This window comes from Stegostoma tigrinum, chromosome 8, assembly GCF_030684315.1.
Source record: "Stegostoma tigrinum isolate sSteTig4 chromosome 8, sSteTig4.hap1, whole genome shotgun sequence".
Classification (NCBI taxonomy): Eukaryota; Metazoa; Chordata; class Chondrichthyes; order Orectolobiformes; family Stegostomatidae; genus Stegostoma; species Stegostoma tigrinum.
Window position 1 is genome coordinate 102,053,286 of NC_081361.1, and position 14,098 is coordinate 102,067,383.

Consider the following 14,098-nt stretch of genomic DNA (forward strand, 5'->3'; position numbering starts at 1 on the left):
TGTCACTATGTTCCTTCTTATTTCATATGCCCCTCTGTGTGAATGGCTTTAGATTAGATTAGATTCCCTACAGTGTGGAAACAGGCCCTTCAGCCCAACAGGTCCACACTGCCCCTTGGAGCATCCCACCCAGGCCCATCCCCCATAACCCACACACCCCTGAACAATGGGCAATTTAGCATGGCCGGTCCACCTAGCCTGCACATCTTTGGACTGTGGGAGGAAACCGGAGCACCCAGAGGAAACCCACACAGACATGGGGAGAATGTGCAAACTCCACACAGACAGTCGCCCGAGGCCGGAATTGAACCCGGGTCCCTGGTGCTGTGAGGCTGCAGTGCTAACCACTGAGCCACCGTGCCACCCCTGTTCCAACCCCAATTAGCATACTCCCCCTGCAGCCCTCACACTCATCCAGCCAAGCTGAGAGAACCTCAAGCCTGTTGACAATAGTAGACAGTGACCCTCCTGCTCCCCTGTCCTCTAGGTCACTCAGTCATACCTTCCTGTCCCTGGCCATTTACCATACCAGAGGATCCTGACCTAAGGGATGAGACCAGCTCCTGCGATACATTCCCAATAACGTGGCCCTCTCTGAAGTGCTGCGAGTTGGCCTCCAGTTCAGTGACACTGAGGTAAAGTTTCTGGAGTCACAAGCACTTACACCAGGTATGTTTTCCCTGGATTACACCCTTGGCCAGGAGCTCCCACATTTAGCAGCTACAGCACATCATCTACCCCACCACGTCCAATATATGTTTAGTGATGCAGAATTGGTAAACTAAACATGTATCATTCATATAACCTGCACCTTCCAACAAGCTTTAACACTGCCAGTACACTGTATAATCCTGCTGAAACATTACAATGTTCAGAATACCATTAAAACTTACAGTGCCTAATAATTTCAGTTACTGGTTTGCTGCATAACATTAGAAATCAAATGCTGGAGGATCTAAAAAGATTACATAGAAACAGGCATTTCCATCCTGCGCATGACCAAACTCTCCACTCAGCACACTTCTTGCATAAATCTTGTTTAAAGTAACTCCTTGCCAGTGAATTCCCACTTTGGACCAAGTTCCCAAGTACAGTCAGTCAGAGCGAGACGTTCTCACACAGACCGTAGACTTTAATCCTTCTCTCCCCTAGGATTGTGAGCAGTGACTCAGCATTTTTCTTCCTGCTACAGGGATCAACAGCAACTGAGGCAGGAGATTTCAGGTGATTGATAGATAACTGCCATAATTTGTTCTCCCAGTAAAATTACTCAAATAAATGCTATAATATCTTGATTTTTAAAATATTTTTACGTCTGCTAATGCTTTTTTCACCTCCCTACTTGAGTTTCTTTTTCATTCAACCTGCAGTCTAAGGTGACTGGCTCTCCCATCATTGAGGGGCATTTCGTAGAACCACAGACTCCCTACTGCGTGGAAGCAGGCCATTTGGCACATTCAGCTCAGCTGACACTGACCCTTCAAAAAGGTTACCACCCAAACCCTCCCCCAACCCTGTAACCCTGCATTTCTCATGGCTAATCCACTTATCTTGCACAATTCTGAACACTGTGGGCAATTTAGCATGACCAATCCACCTTTATACTGTGGGAGGAAACTGGAACACCCGGAGGAAACCCACGCAGACATGGGAGAATGTGCAAACTCCACACAGAGATGCTTGAGGTGGGATTGAACGCGGGTTTCTGGCGCTGTGAAGCAGCAGTGCTAACCACTGAGCCACTGTGCCACCCCTTTTGTCTCCATCTACTCTGTAAAAATTTCTTAGACTTTGAACACCTCAATTTAATCTCCATTTGACCTTCCTATTCAAAGGAGAGCTGTCCCAGTTTTTTTTTAAATCTCTCCACATCACTCGAGTCCCTCATCTCTGGTGTCAGCCAGGTATCCTCCAATTTTCTCTGCTCTGTGTAAAGGAAAATTGCTTCCATTTCTGTGGCCATTACAATTTACCCTGAGAAGACCAAATGGATTCCAATGGCTACCTGAACACCCCCGTAACCATTGGGGGCCAAGTAACGCTCACACTCGTCTGCAATGTCTGTCCAGAGCCACTCAAATAAATGGACGATGGATGTCCGCCCAGGCACCATGTGGGGGTCATATTGTGCCAAGCAGCCTCCAAGAAACACCAGTAGGATTGGAAGTTCCATCTTCATAGCAGAGTTGACTGAATGGCCCCAGGAGCTCATAATTTATACTCTTATTTGAACAAGCTATTAATTATCGTAATGAGAATATTCCAAATAACAGAAAAATCAACACTTGATAAAGGCTGAGTGCAGCTGGACAGTAACATGTACAGTCCCACTCCAGTTTGCATTGAATTGCAGCCCATTTGCTGAGCAATAATAATTAACCAATAAAGTAGAATTTTAACTTAACAGCCGGCATTTGCCTGAATCACACCTGTGTTATACTTAAAAAAATGACATTGTATTTCCAGCAGAAAAAGCCCATTCAGCCCATCTGCTCCATGCTGGTGTTTTTCATCCTCCTAATCCTCCTCAACCTGAGTCTTCATCTGACCCTATCAGGATGTCCATCAATTTCTTTCTCTCTTGGGTGTTTCTCTTACTTCTTCATAAATACATTAACAATATTCCTCTCAACCACTCTGTGCAGGAGTGAGTGCCAACACATCCACAACTGAGTTAGAGATTTCTTTGGAATTCCCAGTTGGATTTATTAGTACTTTGTTAAGTCCTACTCCTGCTTTGTAGTTTAACCCATAAGTGGAAACAATTTTTGTTATGTCAGACTTGTCAACCCTTTTCTTGGATTTAATAACCTCACGAGTCTCCTTTTGCCTGAGAAAAGATCCAAAACTCCTTTGTGTCCTTTCCTGGGTATAACTGCTCAGTGATGTTACCATCTTCATACATTGTATTTACAGGATCTCCGTGGCCCATGCATCAGCTGTGTGGTCTCACCAAAGTTTGGTACAGGTTTACCTTGATTTCTTCAATTCTATATTTCTTGGAAAGAGCCCCACTGATTTCATTTTAGAATTTTCTTTCTAACTTGAAAATAAAATTGCAGGACGTTGATGTCACTGGCTGGGCCCAGTATTTATTGACCGTCCCTAGTTGCACTTGAGAAGGTGATAATGAGCTGCCTTCTTGAACCACTGCAGTCCATGTGCTGTGGCTAGACCCACAATGCCATTAGGGAGAGAATTCCTGGATTTTGACCAAGCAACAGTGAAGGAACAGGGATATATTCCCGATTTCGTCCACTTCGTCGGAGTCTCACTGATGATGTTACCTAGAATGGTGACGAAACATCTGAAAACTAACCTTCCAGCTCAGCGAGCAAACTCACATCCAGAACCTCAACCTGAGCTACAAATCTTCTCAAAACTCGCTATATATTTCCAAGTCAGGATGATGAATGGTTTGGAAGGGAACTTGCAGGGGCTGGTGTTCCCATGTATCTGCTGCCCCTTGTCCTTCTAGATGGAAGTGGTTGTGGGTTTGGAAGGTGCTGTCTGAGGATCTTTGGTGAATTTCTGCAGTGCATGTTGTGGATTGTACACACTGCTGCTACTGAGTGTCGGTGGTGGAGGGATGGGATGCTTGTGGATGTGGTGCCAATCAAGCGGCTGCTTTGTCCTGGATGGTGTAAATCTTCTTGAGTGTTGTTGGGGCTGCAGTCATCCAGGCAAGTGGGGAGTATTCCATCACACTCCTGACTCACCTCGCGCAGCAGTGGCCCTCCTGTTTTCAGCAGCAGCAGCGTGAGCCAGAGTGCCGACGCGAAGGTAAGTGTGGCTATATATTTGGGTGGTTGCTTTACCTGAAACACTACTTCGGTAGTGTCTCCCACCCATCCTCCTCCTCTAACCAAAAAAAAGGATCTGAGCGCTGATTTGGTAGGATTACTTTTTTTGTTATTTTTCAATAGTTCACAATTTAGAACAGAGGAATGGGTGTTAGGGCAGTTGCATGCTCCTGCTGTAGAATGTGGGAGGTAAGGGTCACCACTAGTGTCCCTGCTGACTACATCTGCGGGATGTGCACCCAACTCCAGCTCCTGGAAAACCGTGTTAGGGAACTGGAGCTGGAGCTGGATGAACTTCGGATCATTTGGGAGGCTGAGCGGGTTATTGAGAGGAGTTACAGGGAGGTAGTGACTCCAAGTACAGGAAAAAGGCAGATGGGTTACGGTCAGGGGACGGAAAGGGAACCGGCAGGCAGTGCACGGATCCCCTGTGGCCATTCCCCTCAGTAACAAGTATACAGTTTTGGATAATGCGGGGGGGGGATGACTTACCAGGGGAAAGCAGTGGGGCACAGGTCTCTGGCGCAGAGTCTGTCCCTGTTGCTCAGGAGGGAAGGGAGGAGAGGAGGAGAGCAGTAGTCATTGGGGACTCCATAGTTAGGGGGGCAGAGAGGAGATTCTGTGGGAATGAGAGACACTCGCGGTTGGTGTGTTGCCTCCCAGGTGCCAGGGTCCATGACGTCTTGGATCATGTTTTTGGGATCCAAAGGGGGAGAGGGAGCAGCCCCAAGTCGTGGTCCACATAGGCACCAATGACATAAGTAGGAAAAGGGATGGGGATGTGAGGCAGAAATTCAGGGAACTAGGATGGAAGCTGAGAGCCAGAACAAACAGAGTTGTTGTCTCTGGTTTGTTACCTGTGCCACGTGCGAGCGAGGTGAGGAATAGGGAGTGAGAGCAGTTGAACATGTGGCTGCAGGGATGGTGCAAGAAGGAGAGATTCAGATACCTGGATAATTGGGGCTCATTTTGGGGTAGGTGGGACCTCTACAAAACGGATGGTCGACACCTGAACCAGAGGGATAGCAGTATCCTGGGGGCGAAATTTGCTTTTGCTCTTCGGGAGGGTTAAAACTAATTCAGCAGGGAGATGGGAACCTGAATTGTAGCTCCAGTGTCCAGGAGGTTGAGAGTTGTGAAGTCATAAATAAGGTTTCAAGGTCACTGGCGTGTACTGGTAGGCAGGAGGGTGGTTTGAAGTGTGTCCACTTCAACGCCAGGAGCATCCAGAATAAGGTGGGTGAACTTGAAGCATGGATTGGTACCTGGGACTTCGATGTTGTGGCCACCTCGGAGACATGGGTAGAGCAGGGACAGGAATGGTTGTTGCACGTTCCGGGGTTTAGATGTTTCAGTAAGATCAGGGAAGGTGGTAAAAGAGGGGGAGGTGTGGCATTATTAGTCAAGGACAGTATTATGGTGGCAGAAAGGCCGTTTGATGAGGACTCGTCCACTGAAGTAGTATTGACTGAGGTCAGAAATGGGAAAGGAGAGATCACACTGTTAGGAGTTTTCTATAGGCCTCCAAAAAGTTCCAGAGATGAAGAGGAAAGGATTGCCAAGATGATTCTGGGTAGGTGCGAAAGTAACAAGGTAGTTGTGATGGGGAACTTTAACTTTCCAAATATTGACTGGAAACGCTATAGGCCGAGTGCGTTAGATGGGTCAGTTTTTGTCCAATGTGTGCAGGAGAGTTTCCTGACACAGTATGTGGATAGGCCAACAAGAGGTGAGGCCACTTTGGATTTGGTTCTGGGTAATGAACCAAACCAGGTGTTAGATTTGGAGGTAGGCGAGCACTTCGGTGATAAGTGACCACAATTCGGTTACGTTTACTTTAGTGATGGAAAGGGACAGGTATATACCGCAGGGTAAGAGTTATAGCTGGGGGAAAGGCAATTATGAGGCGATTAGGTAAGATTTAGGATGCACAGGATGGGGAAGGAAACTGCAGGGGCTGGGCACAATTGAAATGTGGAGCTTGTTCAAGGAAAAGCTACTGTGTGTCCTTGATAAGTATGTACCTGTCAGGCAGGGAGGAAGTGATCGAGCGAGGGAACCGTGGTTTACTAAAGAAGTTGAATCATTTGTCAAGAGGAAGAAAGAGGCTTATGTAAAGATGAGGTGTGAAGGCTCAGTGAGGGTGCTTGAGAATTACAAGTTAGCCAGGAAGGGCCTAAAGAAAGAGCTAAGAAGAGCCAGGAGGGGACAATGAGAAGTCTTTGGCAGGTAGGATCAAGGAAAACCCTAAAGCTTTCCATAGGTATGTCAGGAATAAAAGAATGACGAGAGTAAGATTAGGGCCAGTCAAGGACAGTACTGGGAAGTTGTGCGTGGAGTCTAAAGAGATAGGAGAGGCGCTAAATGAATATTTTTCTTCAGTATTCACACAGGAAAAAGACAACGTTTTTGAGGAGAATACTGAGATACAGGCTATGGGACGACAGGATTGATGTTCATAAGGAGGAGGTGTTAGCAATTCTGGAAAGTGTGAAAGTAGATAAGTTCCCTGGGCCGGTTGGGATTCATCCTAGGATTCTCTGGGAAGCTAGGGAGGAGACTGCAGAGCCTTTGGCTTGGATCATTATGTCATCGTTGTTTATAGGAATAGTGCCAGAAGACTGGAGGATAGCAAATGTTGTCCCCTTGTTCAAGAAGGGGAGTAGAGACAACCCTGGTAATTATAGACCAGTGAGCCTTACTTTGGTTGTGGGTAAAGTGTTGAAAAGGATTATAAGAGATAGGATTTATAATCATCGAGAAAAGAATAAATTGATTAGGGATAGTCAGCACGGTTTTGTGAAGGGTAGGTCATGCCTCACAAACCTTATTGAGTTCTTTGAGAAGGTGACCAAACAGGTGGATGAGGGTAAAGTGGTTGATGTGGTGTATATGGATTTCAGTAAAGCGTTTGATAATGTTCCCCATGATAGGCTATTGTAGAAAATACAGAGGCATGGGATTGAGGATGATTTAGAGGTTTGGATCAGAAATTGGCTAGCTGTAAGAAGACAGAGGGTGATGGTAGATGGGAAATGTTCATCCTGGAGTTCAGTTACTAGTGGTGTACTGCAAGGATCTGTTTTGGAGCCACTGCTGTATGTCATTTGTATAAATGTCTTGGATGAAGGCGTAGAAGGATGGTTTAGTAAATTTGCAGATAACTATATTGGTGGAGTTTTGGATAGTGAGGAAGGATGTTGCAGGTTACGGAGGGACATAGATAAGCTGCAGAGGTGGGCTGAGAGGTGGCAAATGGAGTTTAATGCAGAAAAGTGAGAGTTGATTCACCTTGGAAGGAGTAACAGGAATACAGAGTACTGGGCTAATGGTATGATTCTTGGTAGTGTGGATGAGCAGAAAGATCTCGGTGTCCATGTGCATAGATCCTTGAAAGTTGCCACCCAGGTTGATAGGGTTGTTGAGAAGGATTACGGCGTGTTAGGTTTTATTGGTAGAGGGATTGAGTTTCGGAGCCATGGGATCATGTTGCAGCTGTACAAAACTCTGGTGCGGCCGCACTTGGAGTATTGCGTACAGTTCCGGTCACCGCACTATAGGAAGGAATTGGAAGCATTGAAAAGGGTGCAGAGGAGATTTACCAGGATGTTGCCTGGTATGGAGGGAAGGTCTTATGAGGAAAGGCTGAGGGACTTGAGGCTGTTTACGTTAGAGAGAAGATGGTTAAGAGGTGACTTAATTGAAACATATAAAATAATCAGAGGGAGGGATAGGGTGGACAGTGAGAGCCTTTTTCCTGGGATGGAGATGGCTAGCATGAGGGGATATAGCTTTAAATTGAGGGGTGATAGATATAGGACAGATGTCAGAGGTAGGTTCTTTACTCAGAGTGTAGTAAGGGCGTGGAATGCCCTGCCTGCAAAGGTAGTAGACTCGCCAAGTTTAAGGGCATTTAAATAGTCATTGGATAAACATATGGATGATAATGGAATAGTGTAGGTTAGATGGGCTTCAGTTTGGTTTCACAGGTCGGCGCAACATCGAGGGCCAAAGGGCCTGTACTGCGCAGTAATGTTCTCTGTCCTATGACTTGTCCTCCTGACATCCATTGATTCCAAGATAATAAAATGTGAGGCTGGATGAACACAGCAGGCCAAGCAGCATCTCAGGAGCACAAAAGCTGACGTTTCGGGCCTAGACCCTTCATCAGAGAGGGGGATGGGGGGAGGGAACTGGAATAAATAGGGAGAGAGGGGGAGGTGGACCGAAGATGGAGAGTAAAGAAGATAGGTGGAGAGGGTGTAGGTGGGGAGGTAGGGAGGGGATAGGTCAGTCCAGGGAAGACGGACAGGTCAAGGAGGTGGGATGAGGTTAGTAGGTAGCTGGGGGTGCGGCTTGGGGTGGGAGGAAGGGATGGGTGAGAGGAAGAACCGGTTAGGGAGGCAGAGACAGGTTGGACTGGTTTTGGGATGCAGTGGGTGGGGGGGAAGAGCTGGGCTGGTTGTGTGGTGCAGTGGGGGGAGGGGATGCACTGGGCTGGTTTAGGGATGCAGTAGGGGAAGGGGAGATTTTGAAACTGGTGAAGTCCACATTGATACCATTAGGCTGCAGGGTTCCCAGGCGGAATATGAGTTGCTGTTCCTGCAACCTTCGGGTGGCATCATTGTGGCAGTGCAGGAGGCCCATGATGGACATGTCATCAAGAGAATGGGAGGGGGAGTGGAAATGGTTTGCGACTGGGAGGTGCAGTTGTTTGTTGCGAACTGAGCGGAGGTGTTCTGCAAAGCGGTCCCCAAGCCTCCGCTTGGTTTCCCCAATGTAGAGGAAGCCGCACCGGGTACAGTGGATGCAGTATACCACATTGGCAGATGTGCAGGTGAACCTCTGCTTAATGTGGAATGTCATCTTGGGGCCTGGGATGGGGGTGAGGGAGGAGGTGTGGGGACAAGTGTAGCATTTCCTGCGGTTGCAGGGGAAGGTGCCGGGTGTGGTGGGGTTGGAGGGCAGTGTGGAGCGAACAAGGGAGTCACGGAGAGAGTGGTCTCTCCGGAAAGCAGACAGGGGAGGGGATGGAAAAATGTCTTGGGTGGTGGGGTCGGATTGTAAATGGCGGAAGTGTCAGAGGATAATGCGTTGTATCCGGAGGTTGGTAGGGTGGTGTGTGAGAACGAGGGGGATCCTCTTGGGGCGGTTGTGGCGGGGGCGGGGTGTGAGGGATGTGTCGCGGGAAATGCGGGAGACGCGGTCAAGGGCGTTCTCAATCACCGTGGGGGGAAAGTTGCGGTCCTTAAAGAACTTGGACATCTGGGATGTGCGGGAGTGGAATGTCTTATCGTGGGAGCAGATGCGGCGGAGGCGGAGGAATTGGGAATAGGGGATGGAATTTTTGCAGGAGGGTGGGTGGGTGGGAGGAGGTGTATTCTAGGTAGCTGTGGGAGTCGGTGGGCTTGAAATGGACATCAGTTACAAGCTGGTTGCCTGAGATGGAGACTGAGAGGTCCAGGAAGGTGAGGGATGTGCTGGAGATGGCCCAGGTGAACTGAAGGTTGGGGTGGAAGGTGTTGGTGAAGTGGATGAACTGTTCGAGCTCCTCTGGGGAGCAAGAGGCGGCGCCGATACAGTCATCAATGTACCGGAGGAAGAGGTGGGGTTTGGGGCCTGTGTAGGTGCGGAAGAGGGACTGTTCCACGTAACCTACAAAGAGGCAGGCATAGCTGGGGCCCATGCGGGTGCACCTACACCCTCTCCACCTATCTTCTTTACTCTCCATCTTCGGTCCGCCTCCCCCTCTCTCCCTATTTATTCCAGTTCCCTCTCCCCATCCCCCTCTCTGATGAAGGGTCTAGGCCTGAAACGTCAGCTTTTGTGCTCCTGAGATGCTGCTTGGCCTGCTGTGTTCATCCAGCCCCACATTTTATTATCTTGGAATCTCCAGCATCTGCAGTTCCCATTATCTCTGATCCATTGATTCCAGTTGTGCCAGGACTCCTTGATTGAACACTCGATTAAAGAGACTTGTTGATATCAAGGGCTGTCACTCTCGCCTCACGCCTGGAATTCAACTCTTTTGTCCATGTTTGAACGAGGCTGAAACGAGGTCAGGAGCTGAGTGGCCCTGGCAGAACCCAAACTGGGCGTCACTGAGCAGGTGCTGCTTGGTAGCACTGTTACTGACACCTTCTGTCACTTTACTGATGATCGAGTGGAGACTGATGAGGGCGGTAATTTGCCGGGTTGGATTTGTCCTGCTTTTTGTGTACAGGACATAGTTGGGCAATTTTTCACATTGTTGTAACTGTGCCAGAACATCATGACTAGGGGAGAAATAAGGTCTGGAGGATAATGCTACAACCCTACAGCTGGAATGTTGTCAGGGGTGCATAACCTTTGCAGTATCCAGTGCCTCCAACTGATTCTTGGTTATGTTGAGTGAATGGAATTGCCTGAAATCTGGCCCACTGTGCTGCTGCAGACCCAGTGATGGCTCAAAGTGCAGGTTGCTCAGCACAGGAGCCCAGAGCTTGTCTACTCTCTCTGCGTTACTTTTTAAAAATCTTTCTATGCTTTGTTATTCATCCTTCTATTTGTTATGGTACCTTACCTTCTTTTAATGATTTCCATGGAAGGCATCTTCTCCCAGCCCAGGCCCAGCAACAATACGGCTTCCAATGGCCCAGAACGTTGGTATGGGCTTGGCAGGATAGTCTCCCAGTGGGGTAATCTCCCAGCGCGCCGGTCTTGTCTAGGAGGGCTGGTGTCACCCCATCATTGAGGTTTTTAGTGCCTTCTGGATATTCCAGCAGCTGGGAATGAAGATGGTAGTCCCGGCCTGGAGCCTTGTCTGTGTGGTGGTAAACCTCAGCCCAGCATGTGGCTTCAACCCAATTTTCCACCATACCCTGAACCCAGGAGCTGTTACTTGAATTGTAATGGGCTTTTACCTTATTTTCCTTCTTATTTATGACTTCTGTCATTAACATTGGTGCCATGGTATGGTGGCTAATGAAGCTTTTCACTTTTTTTTGTAAAAATACATGACAATAAATAGCTATTCTATTGTACCTCGGGAGGAGGCTGAGATGGATCATCCACTCAACACTTCTGGCTGAACATTGCTGTGAAAGCTTTTGCCTTATCTTTTGCACTGATGTGCTGGGCTCTTCCATCATTGAGGGTGGGGATAGTTGTGGAGTCTCCTCTTCCCAAGAGATATTTATTTGTCCATCAAGTTCATGAATGGATGTTGCAGGACTCCTGAGCTTTGGATCTGATTTGTTGGTTGGGGGATCACCTTATTCTGTCTATCACTTGTTGCTTACGCTGTTTGAAATGTAAGTAGTCCTGTACAGTGGCCTCACCAGGTTGACACTTCAGGCATGCCCTCCCACACTCTCCATTGAACCAGGGTTGATCCCCTGGCTTGATGGTAATGGTTGAGTGGGGGATATGCCGGGCCATGAGGTTACAGATTGTGCTGGAGCACAATTCTGCTGCTGTTGATGGCCCACAGCGCATCATGGATGCCCACTCTTGAGTTGCTAGATCTGTTAAGTCTGTCCCATTTAGCACAGTGATAGTGCCACACAACAGGATGGAGGGTCTTCACAATGCAAAGAGTTGTCAGCTGCATTTTTCCCTCACTACCTGCCACAGACCGAGTCTAGCAGGTACATCCTTTAGGACCTGACCAGCTCAATCAGTAGTACTGCTGCTCTTGTCATCATCAGTGCTTCCTCTAAATGTGGTTCAACATGGCGGGGTATTGACTCATCAGCCGCAGGAAGACAAAGCAACCAGCAAGAGGTTTCCTCACCCTTGGGGGTCAATGTCCATAGATCCCTCAAGGTTGCTACCCAAATTGATAGGGTCATAAAGAAGGTGCATAGTGTGTTGGCTTTCATTGTCAAGGGCATCGAGTTTAAGAGCCGTGAGGTTATGCTGCAGCTCTATATAACCCTGGTCAGACCACACTTGGAATATTGTGTTCAGCTCTAGTAGCCGCATCACAGGAAGGACGTGGAAGCTTTAGAGAGCATGCAGAGGAGATTTACCAGGATGATGCCTGAAATGGGGCAGGTCTTATGAGGAAAGGTTGAGAGAGCTAGGGCTTTTTCCATTGGAGCAAAGGAGGATGAGGGGTGACTTGATAGAGGTGTACAAGGTGACAAGAGGCATAGATAGAGTGGATAGTCAGAGACTTTCCCCCGGGGGGAAACGACTTTTATGAGGGGGATAATTTTGAGGTGATTGGAGAAAGATACAGGGCAGGTATCAGAGGTAGGTTCTTCTGGATGTGAGTTTGCTCGCTGAGCTGGAAGGTTAGTTTTCAGATGTTTCATCACCATTCTAGGTAACATCATCAGTGAGCCTCCGATGAAGCACAGGTGTTATGTCCCGCTTTCTATTTATCTGTTTAAACAGAAATAGAAAGCGGGACATAACATCAGCGCTTCGTCAGAGGCTCACTGATGATGTTACCTAGAATGGTGACGAAATGTCTGAAAACTAACCTTCCAGCTCAGCGAGCAAACTTACATCCAGAACCTCAACCTGAGCTACAAATCTTCTCAAAACTCGCTAGGTAGGTTCTTTACACAGAGAGTGGGTGGGTGTGTGGCCTGCGCTGCCAGCGGTGGTAGTGGAGTCAGATACATTAGGGACATTCAAGTGACTCTTGAACAGGCACATGGATGATAGTAAAATGTAGGGTATGTGGGGTAGTTTGATCTTAGAGTAGGATAATAGGTTGGCAGAATATTGTGGGCCAATGGGCCTGTCCTGTTTTATGTTTAAACTAAAGCCACTAGACTTTATGGGGTCTAGAGTCAATGTTGAGGACTCCCAGGGCAACTCCCTGTTGACTATCCCACCGTGCTGCCACCTCTGCTGGGTCTGTCCTGCCAGTTGGACAGGACATATCCAGGGTTAATAGTACAGGCTGAAAGGTAACAAAATGGAGAAACTGCAATCCAAGGTGGGATACACTGGTCAGCTTTTGAGCTGTAAACTTGGTGGGAATTACTCCAGGTGTTGGCTGTAATTTGGCTTCAAACATTTTTATTTCTTGCTTTGAATACATTATTGATAAAAATACAACTATGGTGTAGGTTTCAATAAGGTGACAAAACTCTCATTCCCACCAGCACACAAGGACATCATAATTAGAACATTCCCTTGAAATGTTAACGAGGATGATTCTGGAGCTAACACGGTGTAGAGCTGAATGAACGCAGCAGGCTGAGCAGCATCAGAGGATCAGGAAGGCTGGGTTGAAAGACTTAAATTAAGGCTAAGCTTGTCAATAGTTTTCTAATTTACCTGCTGAAATATGTAATCACTTAGAGGTAGTGACAATCACCACTGCACCACGGGAACCCTCAGACAAAGTTTGTATTCACTCCTGCACAGATTGTAAGTTGTGATCTGAATTAAATCTTTATGATAATTAAAGGCGTTGATAGCAATTCTTTCCTCTAATGATGGGTGTGTGTGTGTTGTCATCAACAAGGTGCAAGTTGCCCCTCCCTAACTGCCCCGGAACTGAATGGCTTGCTCAGCCATTTCAGAGAGGAGTTAAGACTCAGTCAACTTGCTGTGGGGCTGGAGTCACATGTAGGCAAGGTCAGGTAAGTATAGAATATTTCCTTCCCTCAAAGACATCAGTGAATCAGACAGATTTTTCAGTTTGTCTTCATAACAATCACAGTTGTATTAATAGTATTTTAATTTCAACCAGCTACCTTGTGGGATTTGAACCTGTGGCAGTAGCCTGGGTTTTCAGATTGTTAGCCCAGTGGAGATGCCATTTCACCATTGCCTTTCCAACTCTCAAAACTGTAAGACACGGTCAGGCCTCTCAAAGGTGACATTAGGAGACACATCTTCCCATAAGGGGAAATCCAGAACTCTCTCGTCCCAAAACAATACCTGTGTGGGAGTTTGTCGTGGGGTGGCCTCACAAATATTTCAAACCTCAAGCCCAACAGATATTTGTTGGGTAAGAGAGTTAATTGATTTTGGAACAGACAAGCAGACGTCGTTCACATACAGATCACCGATGATCTAATCAAACAGTAGAGTGGAGCAGAAAGGCCAAGTGTTGATTGGAATTATTATTTGTTACAAAGGGAATGGAATACAATCACGGAGTATGGTGAAGTGTCATTTAGAGAAGTGTGTATACTATTATCTCCTTAAAGGAAGGGTGTAAATACATTGGAATTAATTTAGAAAAGGTTTACTATACTAGTTGGGAGGTGTGGCTGGATGGTAATGTCACTGGACCAGCAACCCAGAACTTCTGGCTCATGTTCTAAGGAGTAGAGTTGAAATTC

General features: G+C 47.3%; 1 protein-coding gene across 1 annotated transcript in view; it reads right to left on the reverse strand.

Moving 5' to 3' along the window:
- Positions 1-14,098, reverse strand: part of LOC125456142 (pancreatic alpha-amylase-like) — a 47,232-nt gene that overhangs the window by 30,685 nt on the left and 2,449 nt on the right. The window lies entirely within an intron of this gene.